Genomic DNA, 18,356 nt, shown 5'->3' on the forward strand with positions numbered 1-18,356 from the left:
AGCAGAAAGCTCCATGCACGGTCACGACTGAGACCGTACGCATCCGACACTCCTCGACTAGCTCGGTGGCGTCGGTGAGATCGATGAGGTCCACGAGGTCGACATCGGCGACTCCGCCATCTTCCACGGCGGTTGGCATTGCCTTTCGCCGATCTCAAGAAGAATCTCGGCGTGCTTCCACCTCATCCTCCGTCCCGCCCACCCCAGGCAAGTCTCTGTCGAAGACGGCTCAGCCACCGGCGAAGAAGAGGAAGACGATGCCGCCTCCATCCTCGCCTTCTTCTTCTTCCCGAAAGCAGACCACCGCCTCCTCGGCCACCTCGTCGACGAGGTCATCGCCTTTGCAATCTGCTCAACCCCAGCCGGCCTCTCAACCTGCTCGGGAGCCACAGCCGTTGACAGAGCTGCCTTTGGAACAGCCCGCGTCCCCAGTGATCTCGGTGGACACGGTGATCGAGGCACCAGCTCGACATGTGACAGCCAGACAGGAGCTTTTCCCGTCTGTGACAACCTTGAAAACTGTGATGGCAAGACAGGAGACTTCTCCGGTGATGGAGACTCCAGAAAGGGGCAGGCAGACTATGAGACTGGCCCGTGCCATTCAGGCTTCGGCCTCCAAGGCCCCCCCAGCGGCTCCACCTCAACAACCGAGTCAGGATGTTTCCTCATCCCCTCCTCCCCAATCCGTGGCTGCCGATGACAAGGAGGAAGATGGCGAGTTACCGGGATCGGTACACTCGGGGTCCGTGTTATCTCTCGGGATCGAGAGATCACCCACTCATGACGCATACGAAGTGGACCCACCGTCTCCCACGGACAATGTCCGAGCCTTTGCGGATCAAATGGCTCGCATGGCTGACGCTCTAGACTTGGAGGTCAAGCAGACTTCCAAGGCAGTACAAGACCCGGTGTTCAAGAGGGTGCAATCAGAGTCTCCACCTGCTCCTCTTCTACCCTTCCTCCCTTACCTCCTTGAAGTGATCCAGGGCTCTTGGAAAACCCCCTCCTCCCTCCAACCTCTAAAAAGATTGAATCATGGTACAGAATGGACGATGAGGGCTTGGAATGGCTGAAACACCACCCCGATCCTAACTCGGTGGTCGTGAAGGCGGCTCAGGCGTTTGGGAGGCAATCGTCGGCGCCGTCTGACCAGGAGGGGAAGAGATTTGACGCAGTAGGCAGGAAGCTCTACTCCGGTGCCCTCTTACTGGCCCGCATGGCCAACTATGGTGCTTGCATGGGCGCATACCAGCAAATTCTCTGGGAAAAAGCAGCCCCATTCTTTCAGAGAATGTCTGATGAAGATCGCACTGCCCTTTCCACCCTGGCTCAAGAAGCGAACTCCCTGGCGCATCACCAGATGCAGATGGCCAAGCACACGGGGGACACTGCGGGCAAGATGATCGCCCACGCCATGGCAATCAGGAGGCATGCCTGGCTCAGATCCTCTGGCCTCTCTACATCATCGAGGCAGGTGATCAAGGACCTCCCGTTTGATGCCTTGGGGCTTTTCAACGCCGGGCGGACGACAAGCTGAAGTCAAATCACGACTTTAAGACTCTGGCTGCTAAGTGCGGGTTTGAGAATCAGAACCAGGCACAGAGAACCAGATGGTTCCAGTACAAGCGTCGGCACACGGTCCCGTACCACACCATACAGTACCGCCAGCCAGCCCGTCCCCTGCATACCTCCCAGCAGACCCACCCTCAACAACCCCAACAGCAACGGAGACAGCACCAACAGCAGCGCTCACGATCCCGCCAAGCTTCAGGAGGCAATCAGGCCAGGCGCCGCATTTGATGCCTTAATGGACGATACCGTTTGCAGTTCCGTTACAGATGTTGCTCCCATGTCCCTCCCAATGGTACCCGCCCTCATCCTTCCATCCGGCTCGACACCGTTCGGGGATCGCCTGACGAACTTTCTCCCTGCATGGGAAAATATCACCTCAGATGCATGGGTTTTAAAGATTGTCGACGAAGGCTATGCATTGGAGTTCGAAGAGCTCCCACCAACGGGGCAAATTGTCGATACCGAACCATCCTCGGCAATTCTGACAGAAGTCGAGACCTTGCTTCTAAAAGGGGCCATTTCCCCTCTTCCGGACTCTCAAAACCATCGAGCCTTCTTCTCCAGATACTTTACTGTCCCAAAGCCGGATGGCTCCCTCCGCCCAATCCTCGATCTCAGAGACTTAAACTCCTTCATCGAACCCCAAAAGTTCCGGATGGTGACGGTATCGTCCATACTCCCTCTCCTCAGGTATGGAGACTTCTTCGCGTCCGTCGATCTCCGGGACGCTTACTTTCATCTCTCAGTCAGAAAACACCACAGGCGCTTCCTGGCCTTCAGGGTAGCGGGACAGACGTATGCCTTCAACGTGCTTCCGTTCGGGCTCGTAACGGCACCGAGAACTTTCACAAAATGCATGTCGGTGGTCGCAGCAGCCCTCAGAAGGGAAAAAATCCGCATTTTCCCATACCTAGACGACTGGTTGTTGGCAGCACGCTCCCCGGACCTCCTGCGGATTCAGGTGGCAAGGACGCTTTCCCTCCTCGAGGACCTGGGCCTCCAGCTGAATGAGGAGAAATCTCATCTCAAGCCCACCACTCGCATAAAGTTCATAGGCGCCATGTTCGATTCTCTCTCCCAGTCGGTGTTCCTCCCAGAAGAGAGATTCAGGGCTCTTCGAGCCGAGGCGCGCAAAGTTCGTCGATCCCGAGTAGTTCCAGCAAAGCAAATACAGATCCTCCTCGGGCATATGGCCTCCACGGTGATGGTGACACCGTTGGCGAGGCTCCGCTTCCGTCCCCTCCAGAGATGGTTCTTGGACCATTTCAATCCCATGCGGGACAGTGCCGTGAAACGCCTGCTGGTACCGAGGTCGGTGAAGGACTCTCTAAGCTGATGGATGGACCGCCAGCATGTCTGCAGGGGCATTCCGTTCCACTCAGAGCCCCCAGCCGTCACGATCACGACGGACGCCTCGATGTTCGCATGGGGATGCCATACAGGAGACCTCTCAGTTCACGACCTCTGGTCCCCACAAGAAAGACAGTGCCACATAAACTATTTGGAGTTGCTGGCGATCTTCAAAGTCCTGAGGGCATTTGCCCTCCTGGTCACTGGGAAGTCTGTCCAAATCCTTACGGACAACATGGTGGCAATGTTCTACGTGAACAAGCAGGGCGGAACGGGCTCGAGAAAACTTCTCAAGCTGTCACTGGAACTATGGGAGTGGTGTGTAGCCAGGTCGGTGTCGATAACAGCTCTACACCTTCCGGGCGAGACCAATGTCGAGGCGGACGCACTCAGCAGAAACAAGTCAACCTCTCACGAATGGAGGTTGAACCCCGACAAACTAGCCAAGATCTTCAAGGATTGGGGCCTCCCAGTTGCAGACCTCTTCGCGTCACCGCAAAACGCTCAGCTTCCGCAGTTCGGTGCCAGGCTTGCTCCGAACACGGTACCGGGTGTCTCGGAGACGCATTCCTCCTAGATTGGTCGAGACATCTGCTCTACCTCTTCCCACCCTTCCCGCTCATCCCGAGGGTGATCGAGAGGATCCAGTCGGCGCAAACGAACTGCATCTTAATAGCGCCGGAATGGCCACGACAACCGTGGTTCTCGGTCCTCCTCCAGTTGTCCGAGGGACGGATGAGACGCCTTCCACTTCGGCAGGATTTGCTCTCTCAGGAAGGGGGTCTACTGCTCCACCCCGACCTCGCTTCTCTTCATCTTTCGGCGTGGAGGATCCGGTTCTGAAGTCCCAGTGCCCGGAAGTTCTGCCGATCCTGGCTGCAGCTCATGAGCCTGCTACCAAGAGATGCTATTCGGCGTGCCTTAATCGTTTCCAGGCCTTCCTCTCCGAGAAAGGGTTGGACGATGGTCGACCTTCGGTACCGTCGATCCTCTTGTTCTTGCTGCACCTTACAGAACGGGGCTTGTCGCTGTCGTCGCTCAAGTCTCACCTGGCGGCCATCTCCTGGCAGCTTCAACGCGCAGGGGAAGCTTCCTTGGATAGCTCCGTGAAGTCTTTCCTGCGGGGCTTCAATAACCTCCATCCCCCGGTCCGCACCCCAACTCCGGGTTGGGACCTCGACCTTGTGCTGGCTCGGCTCGCACAAGCTCCCTTCGAACCTTTGGCGTCGATCGATCTTCGACTTCTGTCATGGAAGGTGGCCTTTCTGGTCGCGATCACCTCGGCCCGTAGGCCGTCGGAACTCGCGGCACTGCGTGTGGACGAACCATACTTTGTTGTCCACGAGGATAGGGCAGTCCTCCGCACAGATGTAACGTTCCTCCCTAAAGTTGTGTCCCCCTTCCATGTCAATGAAGACATTGTCCTTCCCTCGTTTTGTCAATCTCCCTCTACCCCGACGGAGAAAAGACTCCATATGCTCGATGTGCGGAGAGCATTACTGTGTTACAGGGACAGAACTGCTCAGTCTCGTAGGACTCAACGATTGTTTGTTGCATATGCCCATGATAAGGTGGGCTTGCCGATTACGCCGCAATGTTTGTCTCATTGGATCACCTCGACTATCGAGCTTTGTTACCAGCTGGCTCGACAACAACCCCCCTCGGTTGTCCGGGCTCGGTCAACCAGGGCTATGGTGACATCGACGGCCTTCCTTAAGGGAATTCCCTTGGACGCTATTTGTAAAGCGGCCATTTGGAAGAATCCACAGACATTTGTTGCACATTATAGACTAAACACCAGGCATACACCTGATATGGCCTTTGGGAGAGCGATTCTGGGATCGTGTCCGCCTTAGAACTCTGCAAGTTCTTTTTTGTATGTTTGTCGGTACCATGGACTTCTTCAGTACCGTATATTGTTGTGAATGTTATTTACATGTTTTTTACTTGAATACAACTGTTTACCGGTGATGGTAAATGTAATTACACCTATATACTTGATACCCTTGCTGCCTGGGGCGCAGGCAACCTTGCACTATAGCCTCGTGGAGGCTCATTACGGGTGCTACTTTGGGTCGCTATCGACGACTTTGCATTACAAATGTGTTTTTGCACTTGTTGACAAAACTGTTTTTGTGTAACTACTTAATGTGCCCTCATTGCGATGAGTGTCTTCAACAATGACTGTGTTGTGTTTTTTCCAAGGGTCAAAAGTTTATTTGATTGTTCAAGAATGCCCTCATTTGTTGAGTGTCTTTCACTGTAAATTGGTCACCTTCACGTGACCGGGAGGATCACGTACTCCCATAAGCTTTATGCACTGTGCCCTTCTTCGGAAGTGATTGCAACCTCTTGTTTGGTAACTGTTTGCACTTAATAAAATTGTTTGGCCCTTGACTTGAATAGTCGGTTTGCCTTCTTCCCGCCTCCGGGACCTAAGCTTGCTAGTCTCCACAAGTGTGCATTCGCAGAGACCACGAAGAAAAATGGTAGGTTACATACCTGTGACCATCTTTCTTCGAGTGGTGCTCTGCGAATTCACACTAACCCGCCCAGCCTCCCCTCAAGCAAACCTCCAATTTCTCGCTACCGTAGCGGCGTAGGAATTGGATCGGTGTGCGCGGGGCGCCCTTTTATCCCCTGCCGGGGCTGGGCGGGGTTACCGCCAAAACTTGAAAAGTTTAAAATGTAGAAGTTTCCGTTGGAGCCCGCACAGGCGCAGTCTCTCCACAAGTGTGAATTCGCAGAGCACCACTCGAAGAAAGATGGTCACAGGTATGTAACCTACCATTCTGTATATAAGCTTCATTTTGCTCACGCAGGTTTCTTCCTCGCTTACAAATACTGATTTGCTTGGGAGTCACAAGCCAAGATTCATTGATTTCACTAAGAGGAGGAACTAAATTGAGTGAATTGAATGTCCTATTAAACATGATGAAATCTGCATCCAAGTACAAGTCAATATAAACAAATAGTAAAACAACCTGTAGGACCATAATTAAACCATATAGATTTGAATATGCATTTATGCATGCAGTATTATACAGGTATCTTACCTTTAAAGATTTTGTCATCTTCAGTAAAAGTACTTCAGAGGTACCAGGAAGATGCGTCAGTGCACAACAAAACAAGAACAAAAATAGAGCAACCAAAACACCAACATTGATCTAGGCTTGTATGGCTGTTTGTAAATGCTAAACAGGGTATTGTAAAACTATCACAACATATTTATGAGAATGAGGGATATAGTTTATCATCAACAATAAAGCTTTATCTGCAATGAAACCTAAGTCATTCTCTTTATCAAAACTGTTCCATCATTAATGCCTTCCAGACTTTTTTTATTTCTCCAAATGCTACAAATGATTGTGTTTTAAATGTTTAAAGGATTGCAAGATAATATTCCAATGCAAGATAATATTCTCTTTACAACAGAACCTTATCTAATTTTGCCTATCAATATGCACTTTTGCTTTTTAATAAAAACTAGAGGAAGATTTCTCAAGGGATATTGGCCAAGAAGGGCCTGTATGTATACATGTATGTACATAGATTCATATTTGAAGAATTTATCTATTGACTCTATCACAACAATGTACAATGCATTAACACATTAAACATACATACAAACAAAATAATGTATGCGCCCCTCCTTTTAAAAACAGAATACCACAGAGAGTAACAACAACCAAGATAAAGAACCAAAAGTCACATGAAACAACACAGTCTTAGGGCCCTTCCAGACAGAGCCCAAAATGCGGGCCCTGACAGACTTTTATGATGCCTGTCTACAAGGATGTTGCTCAGATGATGCCCAGGTGTTTTACCATCCTATGTGAGGCTTCTCTCATGTCACCACATGAGAAGCTGGAGATGACAGACATGAGCTCACCCCACTTCCCAGATTCAAAATTCTGACCTTTCGGTCAGCAGTCCTCCTGGCGGCACAAGGTTTTAACCCATTGTGCCACTAGGGGCTCCTTTCGCTATAGTAATTGCACGTAATTACTATAATTGTGGAAACTTCAGGGGCTTCTTTTGTCCCCATTTTTAAAGCTATTGGAGTGAAACTTGCTACAATGGTAGAACACCAAGTTTCAGAAAGTTCACTTATCCACAGATTTTTTGTGGAATTTTCAAAGTTTTTATAAACAAAATCTTAAAAAACTAAAAGAGCTAACTACTTGAATTTTATATGCAATGCACAAGATAACCAGGTCATCAATCCCCAGAAGTTTCAGAAAGATTCACATATCTGCAGATTTTTTTAAAAGTTTAGACAAAAGCAATTTATCCCCCCTCCCTCCCAAATGCGACAACAGCATTTTAACGGTATTATATACATGATCCAGTTCAAAGCAAATAATCTGGGATCAGATCCTGGGATATAGGGCAGTGTGGATCCAGCCTAGGATGGCTTCCTCTTGCCTTTCCTTTCACTAGCAAATGCAGACTTTGCTATTCTAGCAAACTTTCAGGGATGGACTGCAAAGGCCTTTAAATGTTGTTTTGTTTTGTTTTTAATATTCTTGTAATGAATTTTTAATTGTTACACTTTTATAAATTGATTAATTACTTTTAAAAATAACTTTTATATATTTCATTGTTTAGGTTTTTATTCTATTCTGATTGATATATTAAGCCACCTTGAAACCCAGTAGTAGGGAAAGGCTGAAGGACCAAAACAACAAAGTATTTAGAAACTAAGTGATGAAGATGATTCTGTTGTTTCTTCTTATGGTTCTTCATCTTTGAATTGGACAGGCCTTTGAATATTAGAGTTTGGTCAAGATAGCAAAAGATATCAGTGAAGAAAAGCATACAAGCTAGAAGTGGCTACATCAATTAGCCCTTGCTTGCCACTCTTCTTTTTCTCCCTGCTGAGTTAATTGCTTGGAAACTTCTTTTGCACTTATTTCATTTTGCAGCAACTGAAATACGTTGAGTACAAAAGGAGAAGTGAGAGGAAGAGAAAATTTATAAAGCAGCCAAAAACGTGAGAAGGCAGAGAACACCGCCCAACAAAAAGGAAATTCTTGGTGTCTTGATTTTTAGGCCTATTCCTGGGATTATGTGGGGTGCCGATTCAGAAAATTGCATTGGATAGACCACATCAGCTTTTAGCTTCTTAGACATGGCTATGATTTCTTATGGGTGAGCAGATGAAAACTGGTATGAAAAGTGGTATGTGGCACATGTCCTGTATCTCAAAAACCTAGAGCTGATAGGGAACAAACTAGTACCATCTTTGGAATCAGCAGGTCATATATATACCTAGAAATAGGCCTGAGGCACCAAAATTTGTGTTGACCGGTGTAATCAATGGAGACTGTTCTTACCAACTTGGGAGCATTGGAGGATATGACAGTGATTCTAAACAGGTTCAATTCTAACAATTGAGAGAGTAGACTTGTGCCTGGGTTACATCAACTCAGGCTACAGATTAGATCATTCCACTTAGGGTTCATCTACACATACCCCCAAATCCAGAACCTGTCTGGGGCACTTCTGCATTAGACCAGCCCAGATTCAGTACAATTGTAGATGTTTTGTCCCTGAGCTACAGTAGTAGCAGAAAAGGGATCCAGACTGTTCAGTCAGGTGAAATTTGTTTTGGCCCTGCTGGACTGTCATCTTTACCTGGACTGTTCTCGGAGAGCTCCTGGCCATCATCAGGCACCGTTACTGACATCCATGGCTACGTCTTTGCATGTAGCCAGCCAAGAAAAAGCCCACAATAAACTACATCTAATAGAGAAGGATTTCATCCTTTCCAGTTCCCTGATAGATTAAAATTTTTATGCAGGGACTTTTTTGTTACAAGGAACATTCAGTGATCCAAGATTTCTCCTACAAAATATTTCAGTGAAAACTAAGCTTTTTAGGATCACCATGTTGCATACATAGAAACAATCAATGTCCTGGCTCTTGAGCACTCTAGCTGAAGGTCAGCTGTGACCAGCAGTGCTGCAAAATTTGAAGAGGCACAAATGGAGGGCAAAAGGGAGAAATGTGCCAAGAGGAAGGCAAGTCAAGCCAACCCTGACTGGAACTGCCTTCCACTTGGAAACCGATGTCCTCACTGCAGAAGATCATGCAGATCAAGAATAGGGCTCCACAGCCACCTATGGACCCACCACCAAGACACTACACTTGGAGGACCATCATCTTCAGACTACAAGGGATCACGTAAGTAAGTAGGTAATCAGTGCCAATGCACTAATGATAAAACTAGGACTAAATACTATTGGAGTAATCCTTCCATTGTAAAAATCTAGACCAAGGTCAAGAGATTCCTGTCATCAGGATCTTGGGGAATAGACCCCTCCCCAAAGAAAATATAAAAATCTAGACCATGGTCAAGAGGCTCCTGTCATCAGAACCTTGGGGAATAGACCCCTCCCCAAAGAAACCCATACCCTGTGCCCCGGCAAAAGATGCAGTATTTCCCACAAAACTGCCAAAAGCAACTCTTAGAAATATCTAAGGACCCTTCCACACTGCCCTTTATCCCAGAATCAGAGCCCAGATTATCTGCTTTAAACTGGAATATATGAGTCCCCACTGCCAGATAACTTGGGATAAATAGATATTCTGGGATCTGATCCTGGGATAAAGGGGCAGTGTGGAAGGATCCTAAGACTGACAAAGAGCAAAGCCTCATAGATACAAATACACCTTCCAAAACTCCCCAAATCCTTTGATTTTTCAGTGGTGGAAATACTGGACCTTCAACCCATGTTCCAGTTGTGGGAAAAGCAAGGTATTCGTAAATATAATAATAGGCTAAGTCTAGGTTGATGGTGACTGCTCTAGAGAGTCAATTCTATTTTTGGTTTAAGTACCACTTATTCCATGGTGCCCAATACTCTATTAAACTCATAAGTTGTCTTGAAGGCACATAGATCCATACAACAACAAGTATCCAAAACTGTCTGAAGAACCAGTTCTCTCATACAATTAAGCCATAAATCAAGTGTTTATACACGGGGGATAAGCATGTTGTAAAAGAGAAGGAACAGCTGTATTTATGAAGAAAGATTACTAAGAGTTTGCAGAAGAAGCAAAGGTTCCTCTTAGAAAACAGAAGCGGATTAAAGAGAATCTTTAATAACAAGGGGGCACTAGTTGGTGGTAAATAATATGAAAAAATGTGATAGTTTACAAACTGGCTGCTCATAATCAAATACAATTTTACAACTTTGAAAGTGCACCAATCCTGCTAATCGTTTCAACAGATTCTAGTCCCAGTGCCCTGGATACATTCCAATTTGTGTTGATATACTCTGTGTAATAACATTTTCCCTGCAGTTTTGGCTACCTCTCTTCTTCCTTTTCCTCCACTGACCTATTGAACATAGTAGAGCTCACATTCATCAAATTGCTCTGTTAAAGAGGTGCCGTATTCATTCAACACCAGAAATGTCTGCAGTTCAGGGGCAGGTGAAGTCATTTTGGTGTGTAATTTGGGACCTTTGGGGATAAAATAAAAAGAACACTATATCAGCTGGTATTAACTGGCACCATTTCACTGAAATGGGGCCTTGCATTTATTATCTCTGCTGAATAAAACCTTCCACACCTATTTTAAAAGGATGTTATTTAGGTTGCCGATTAAAGCTGGGAAATGTCAGATTTATAGCTGCCCATGCAACTTTAATTCTGACTTCCCTGTGTGTCCTTCCTGTGCACATAATAGAGAAGGTGTCCCACAGAAGACATAGTACGGACACTATCATGATCCCTCATGGGGCAGTGTTAATTATAGTATTTCCTAAATTTTGCAAACTTCACTTCCTCTTTGCATGTCCATTTATTATTTGGCCTTGCATATGCATATCTAAATATATATATATCCTTCATCCTGTGATGTTTGCAATATATAGGCTTCATAGCATGCTCTAAAAAGAGAAGTATTAGCTTTGGAATAATTGGTGTAGGTTATATTGAGGTTGGTCTTTTTTCTCTCCTCTTGGCAGCCCTTCTGTGGCCACATTCAGATAAAAGTTTTGGATGTTGTATTGACTGCATCCCTCTCTCTTACATTCAATATGGACCACTGTATACTGGTTAAATGCAATCCTCTTTAGCCCAACACTACACTGCTATTTCATATAGACCTGGATAGTCTTTCTGCAATAATCTGATCTCTTCAGAAAATTGTGTATGTACTTGTTTCAATGTTTCTACTGCAATCATAATTTTGTCTTACCATCCCAAGAGCTAATGTAGATGCCAATCTACCTGGTAATTGCTAAGATCCCACATGAATCATTGTACTTTATTTTTTTTCAATTCATTTTAGTTATTTACAAATGACATTACAAAGTTTTCTGGTAAGTTTCCAAAATAAAAAAATGGATAGGTCACCACCCTGAACATACCCTATCTCATCTGATTTTGAAAGTTAAACAGAATTGAATCAACTGGCTAGTCAATCTGGAACCAGTCCAGAGCAGTCTGGTTCACCCTCACACCTTCTTCTTTTTCATATAGGCACCTCTGTGGATATCAGAACAAGGCACCCAATAGGAGTTCTGTGGCCCACTGAGAATGCCAATGATGGTGACATGGGTATGATCCATCAAACTTTCCCTGCGTTGATACCCGGCATGAACAGTGAATCAGTCCAAATCGGTCCCACAGTACAGCTGTCCATGTTGCCTTCAAGCCATAAGATACTCCAGAGTTTCAAGGAAACTCTGGCGTATTCTCTGACCTTTGTTGAAGTAAGCCAAAACTGGAGGAACCTTACAAAGACAGTGAGGAGCCAACAAGGGTGAGTCTGGATGTTAATGCCCATGTAAATGAGCATCCAGTTAGTATTTGGAAGGAATACCAGGTATCCATAGGAAGAACTAGGAAATAATATTTCCTGAAACCCTTGAAAGTCACTGCCAATCATATGGCTTGATGGCTCAGTGAATTCAGTATTAAATTAACAGCTTCATTTATTCTGGAAAAAAATTACAAGAGTTGTACACGTGAATCATATGGAAAACCAATTCCAAATTAAGTTGTATACTTCACAAGAAATCAGACTAACTAAAAACCACTACTACCACCCTAAAATGTGAAGCAGCTGTTGTCATAGTAGTCTGGTACTTATTTGTAGGATTAATTATACTAAAAATAATTAGTGCAGCCCACAAAGAACTGCAGCTGAAAATGATATACCCTTTTCCTTTTTCACCCACTATTATATATAACTTCTCATGCAATTTGTTACTTGGTATGAAATCACTACTATGAGACTTTCCGCACTCCCTTCAGTAGTAAGCAATGATGGGGAGGATGGGGCATAAAAGTGAGAAAACTCACAGCAGAAGCATGTTACACCACCCAACAAGTTGTAGTAATTTAAAAAAGTTGGGGAGGTCACTCTAAAGGCAATAATAGAAATGTGTGGCCCTCCGGATGCTGTTGAATTTGAACAAATCTAATTAGTAGAGCCCATAGTGAAGGAAGATGGCACTTTTACTCCAAAAATATCTGGACGTTACACAGTTCTGCCATGTATAGTTAGAAGAAGACGAGAAACTGCAATTTTTGTGGCAAAGAGATGTGCAAAATGGCAGAAATCTGTTTTGTATTTTATTTCAAAATTCACATCCCCCTCCCCCATTTTGATTCAGAAGGATTCGGGGGGATTCATAATACAAATCTCCAAAGTTTGGTTATTGTTTCAGTAAGATTTGTTCCATTAATGGTGATGTGGAAACGTTTGAGGTTTCTTTCTCCAGGATGAAACTTGCTATGCTTATAGGCAACATGTATGACTGTGAGCATGCCAAGTTTTAGAATTTTTTGGTCATCCACTGATTTTTAGGAATTTTTTCAAGTCTCTACAAAAAGAAAATTTTGAAAAACTATAAGAGGGATACTCTTTAATTTCTCCACAGTGACACAGCCTATGCAGGACATCGTTCCTGAAGAGTTTCAGAAAGATTTGGTCATCCACTGATTTTTAAGAATTCTAAAACGTTTTTACAAATATATATATTTAAAAAACTACAAGAGGGATCCCTTTGAATTTCTCCACAGTGACAAACCCATAATTCCTGCAAAGTTTCAGAAAGGTCCAGCCATCCAGTGATTTTTAGGGGAAAAAATCCAGTTAAGTACCTTGGGCAAGTCACACTCTCTCAGCCTCAGAGGCTTGAAAACTTAAAATATTTTACAGATATCATGATGAAACTTGCCACAGTTGTAGGTCACATTTACCACTTTAAGTCTGCCAAGTTTCAGAAAGTTTTGGTCATCCACTGATTTTTAGGAAAATTTTCAAATTAATCACATGTGATTAACCTAAATCACTTTTATATTAATGAGATTCTGCAGAAAACTCTAATTGGCTGACAAGGAAAAAAACCCAGCATGCAGCTGCCATGGCCAGTCACATCAGTCCCCCGGGCCCCTCTCTTCCACCCCAGAAAATTGTTATATTTATTGATACAGAACTTAAGCTTGAAACATTCTGAATCTCCAAATCTTTCTGATTTTTTTCCAAAACATTTCAGAAGGAATGTTTTCTTTCAGAAAGATTTGGCTGGCTTCTCGGTTCACATTTCAGTGATTTGTAATTATAAATTTGTAATTACAAATCACCCAAACTCCCAAAATATGAAACAACCTACAAATTTTTGCATACCCCTATGGCATACTTGTACCAGTCCTTCTGACATTTAATTATTGCTTGCGAAGTAATTAAAGAGTAGTTTACATTGCCAAAATTTGGCTTTAAATTCACCTGGTGAGAATTTTATCAGATGAATGCCTGTATCACACAAGGTTGCTGAAACGCAATTATGGCAGGATAAAACTGCCTTTTGATAGGCTTGCTGCATGACTTCATGGTGCTCCTGTAGTCACATTGATCTTGAATCATGATTGGATCATTTCATTCTGTTGATGGGGATAGCCCATCAATGAAACCAATATCATTATTATCCCGCCACTTTTCCTTGTGTAGTAATTTTCTTCTACTGCAAACCCATTATTGAAAAAAGAGAAACTCTTGCAATAATTCCAAAACTGTGTGATTGCACAATTGCAGCAAAATTGGAGGGGGGGGGGGAGAGAAGAAAAAATAATTTCAGTATGAATTTGATTTGTAGGGCAAACAGGGTAGGAAGCGAGGTTGGGCAGAAGACTGAACACAGAAATTTGCATCAATAAATTGTCATTATCATGTGATTGTGCTGAGGTGTGAAAGAGATCGTTTCAATAATGGTATGTTTCCATTTGGATAAATAATGCAATTGTGATGAGACAACAGGCTGGTGTGATAAATTAAGGCTTACTCAACTTCAGGGAAAGAAAAACTATCATTGTTTCATTTAGGATAGTTTCAGTACTACTAAAACAAAGAAAGGAATGGAATTCCAAATTTTATGCTGGGTTCTGTTAGAAACCACACAAAAGCTTTCTATTTACACTTCAACAGCAAGGAATTGTTTGTGGCAAAGACACTGTGGAGATTTTTTTAAAGACCCTTCCCATTACCTCTATATTTGACTGTGCCTAATATGGCAAACACATTTTTCAAACTATAGCTATATATTTGGATCAAAAGGAAAATAATATATGCCACAACATTAGAAAAGGGGATTAAACAATAAGGCCCATCCAGAGAAGTCTCTCATTTTTATGCATTTCAGTATTTTCTGGTTTTGTTAATTGGAAGCAGATGACCTTCTCTTTTCAAGAGTGTTACTGACATGGCTTGTATCAAGAAGTATGATGTTTCCAGCCATATTTCCAGCTTAAAGAGGAATGGTTATATTTGAATAAGCAACAAAACATGTGGATGTTTGTCTGAATTGAAATGAACTTATGAACCTGAGAATTCACGAACCAGTCCTAATCATAGCCAAACATTGCCAACATCTGCTTTTTCATCCTGGAGAATTTATACTGAAAACCCGAATCTCTTCATCTGAGCTTGAAGAAGAGAAGAAATTGCTGAATGGCAACTAGACATAAAAAGATGCATTGTCTCGTCTCTCTTAACCTCTCTCATAAAAAATAAGAATAGTGTTACTCTAGTGGAATGCAGAAGAGCTGCAGGACTCTGAATATGCATGCTCTGATGATTCATTGTATATTTTACTATCACATCACCAGTTGCAAGAATTCCACAGAACCATTGGTTGTAATAACTACATACTCTTTAATGAAAGAGTCAATTGGCCTAATGCGATAGAAAGATACCAGTAGTTCCAAACTTTCCCCAAGCCCTTAATACAGTTCCTCATGTTGTGGTGACCCCCAACCATACCATTATTTTTGTTGCTACTTCATGACTTTAATTTTGCTACTGTTATGAATTGTAATGTATATATCTGATATGCAGGATGCATTTTCATTCACTGGACCAAATTTGGCACAAGTACTCAATATACCCAAATTTTTAATGCTAGTGGGTTGGGAGGGGGGGTTGGTTTGTCATTTCGGAGTTGTAGTTGCTGGGATTTATAGTTCACCTACAATCAAAGAGCATTCTAAACTCCACCAACAGTGGAACTGAACCAAACTTTGCATACAGAACTCCCATGACCAACAGAAAATACTGGAAGAGTTTGGCAGGCATTGATCTTGAATTTTGGAGTTGTTGTTCATCTACATCCAGAGAGGACTGTGGACTCAAACAATGATGGATCTGGACCAAACTTGGCATGAATATGCAATATGCTCAAATGTGAAAACTGGTGGAGTTTGGAGAAAATAGACATTGACATTTGGGTGTTGTAATTGCTAGTATTTATAGTTCATCTACAATCAAAGAGCATTCTGAGCCCCACCAAAGATAGAATTGGGCCAAACTTCCCACACAGAACCCCCAAAACCAACAGAAAATACTGTGCTTTCTGACAGTCTTTAGTAGCCCTTCTGACACCCTCTTGTCATCCACCCCCAGGGGTCCTGACCCCCAGGTTGAGAAACACTGTTCTATACACTTTTAATTTATCATAATTATACATCATTGTAGTTAGGTAGAAACTTTCAGTTGTGCAACCAATTGTGTATCAGATTTCTCATATACCATGCTGAAAACTCAAAAAAAAAAAAAAGACAGTGTGTATACTTGTGGAATGTGCTAAGAAATGCACTTTTACACCTCTGAGGAAGTGCAACATTTTGTACAACTGTTTTACACTAGTATAGTACCTCAGCATGATTGTGCATGGATAATCACAACACAGAGCTTGGAAAAATTAAAGTTTTGGGAACTGTAGTTGCTGGAAAGCTGATGGGTAGATTCTGTGATTTGTAGGTTAAAAAACCAGTAATATTTCTAAGTGCTTTCACAATGGCTAACCACACACACACACACAACTGAGGGATTTGATTACTCCACGGTTACAGTCTTTGTGATATAAGACCTACAGTTCCATCAAATGTGACCATGGCATAGAGCGGCTTTCTCCAATCCAGACTTTGGCTCTGCTCACTGGAAATGCTGGAGATGGTAATCCAACACATCTGGAGGCTACAACTGGGGATTATATATATATATATATATATATATATATATATATATAAATGGATGAGCATCATTAAACTGACTCTTCTCCCTTCTTTTTCTTTGATGAAATTTCCATTTCCTTAGTTCCCTCAGTGTTGAATACCAGAAGGTTCATTGGGCCCTTATGACTAATTTCCTCCAAAATACAGTGCGCCTATTAATGAGCCAGCCAGCTTTGGCATCCAGTTGTGAAAAAAAAGTCTTATGATGAAAAATAAACTTGTATAATTTTGAAACTATTTCTGAACACAAACTACTCTTTGTTTGGTGTTTGGCTGTAGGTAATGCAAACTCCACAGTATGACAGCAAAATTGGCAAAAGACCTGTATGAAAATACTTGAAGTCCATGTTTTGTTTTGTTAAGATGCATTTTGGAGTCCACATGCAGGTATCTGTAGCTACTCCATATCCCAGACACAAAGGGAATTCAGAAACCTATATGCCTCTTCTCTTTATTTGTCCTGTTCCCAGTAGGGAGAAGGAGCAAATAGTGGTATATCCATCACAAGCATCTGTCAAAATGGGCATCTTTTAGACAACTGAATGCAAAGTTTGCTTGATTGTTTAAAACATTTCTCATCTTATTCTATATTTTTATTGGTTATTATATATTTTAATGGTTTTGTATGAATTTTATAATGTTGTTTTAATTGTTTTTATTGTATACTATGGACTGCTGTGGCATCAATTGCTGCCAATTTGTAAGCCATCTTGAGTTGCCTTCGGGCTGAGAAAGGCAGGATAGAAATGCCATAAATAAATAAATAAGTAAATATTGCAACTATACACAAACCCAAAGTAAAACCACCAGAAATAAAATAGCATAAAATAGGAAATACATATTTCCTCCTAGCTGAAGAGTTTAGTAAAAGTTTTCTTTCAGTTCTAGAAACCTGCACACACCATGGGGATTCTGGGAAATGTTATACAAAACAGCAATATTTCCAGGCTCTATCATGAGGATTTGAGATCCAAGAAATCTACAGAAGCTGAGAAACTCAGGTTTAAAGTGATTCAGTATTGTCGAATTCTCTTGTTTACTGCTTACCAGTTTTGCATTAATTGTGGTAGGTGGTGAAGGTGTTGTTAAATAATGAGAAATGTTCTGACTTCAAAGTAAAAATACAAAGAATCTCCTCACGTTTTACTCAGCTTTTTCGAAAATATGACAAGAAACCCAAACATTGCTAACCTTACCTCTCTCGCCCAACCCGAAAAAAGGCAGCAGGAGGAAAAAGTGTTTCAAACAAACAAAATGTTGATCTGCCTTTTATTAATTTCATTTTTTATCTCGTTGTATACAGACATTTGACAGCTATGACATTCACGGGCAATGCATTTGAAAAAGAAGACATAAATATTCAGAGACATATTAGAATGCTGTTCAATGTAAGCACCTGTCTACTTAGTGTTGACAGAAAATCATTTACTTTGCTTTATGCATGTTCTCTCTGGAGACCACTGAGGTCCAATTTTATTTAAAGAGGTGGTCCCAACATCAGTACTTCCTCTTGAAAATGCAATATATACAGCTAATTATATTTATCGAGGAAACACTTTTGCTTTATATTTTCAATAATCCTTAAAACAATTTTGTCGGTTCCTTGCTTTGGAATCAGCTTCCCCCCGGGTACCAGAAGGCGCATGACCTCATGATGTCTTTATTTATGACATCACAAGAGGGGGCAATGAAATCTATGATATCATAAAGATAGCAGTCTCTGTAAAGGTGCATAATGATTTAGGCTGTAACATTTCCTTCCTGACTCATTCACAGAATAGCTTCAGTTCACTTATTTAGAATATGTATCTATCACTGCTCAGTGCCACAAATGTTGCCAATCTTCACATTCAGGGTAGATGGCTTCTCATTTTATTTTAATCAAAACTAATGACAGAATAAGC

The sequence above is a fragment of the Anolis sagrei genome, chromosome 1 (assembly GCF_037176765.1).
Source record: "Anolis sagrei isolate rAnoSag1 chromosome 1, rAnoSag1.mat, whole genome shotgun sequence".
Lineage (NCBI taxonomy): Eukaryota > Metazoa > Chordata > Lepidosauria > Squamata > Dactyloidae > Anolis > Anolis sagrei.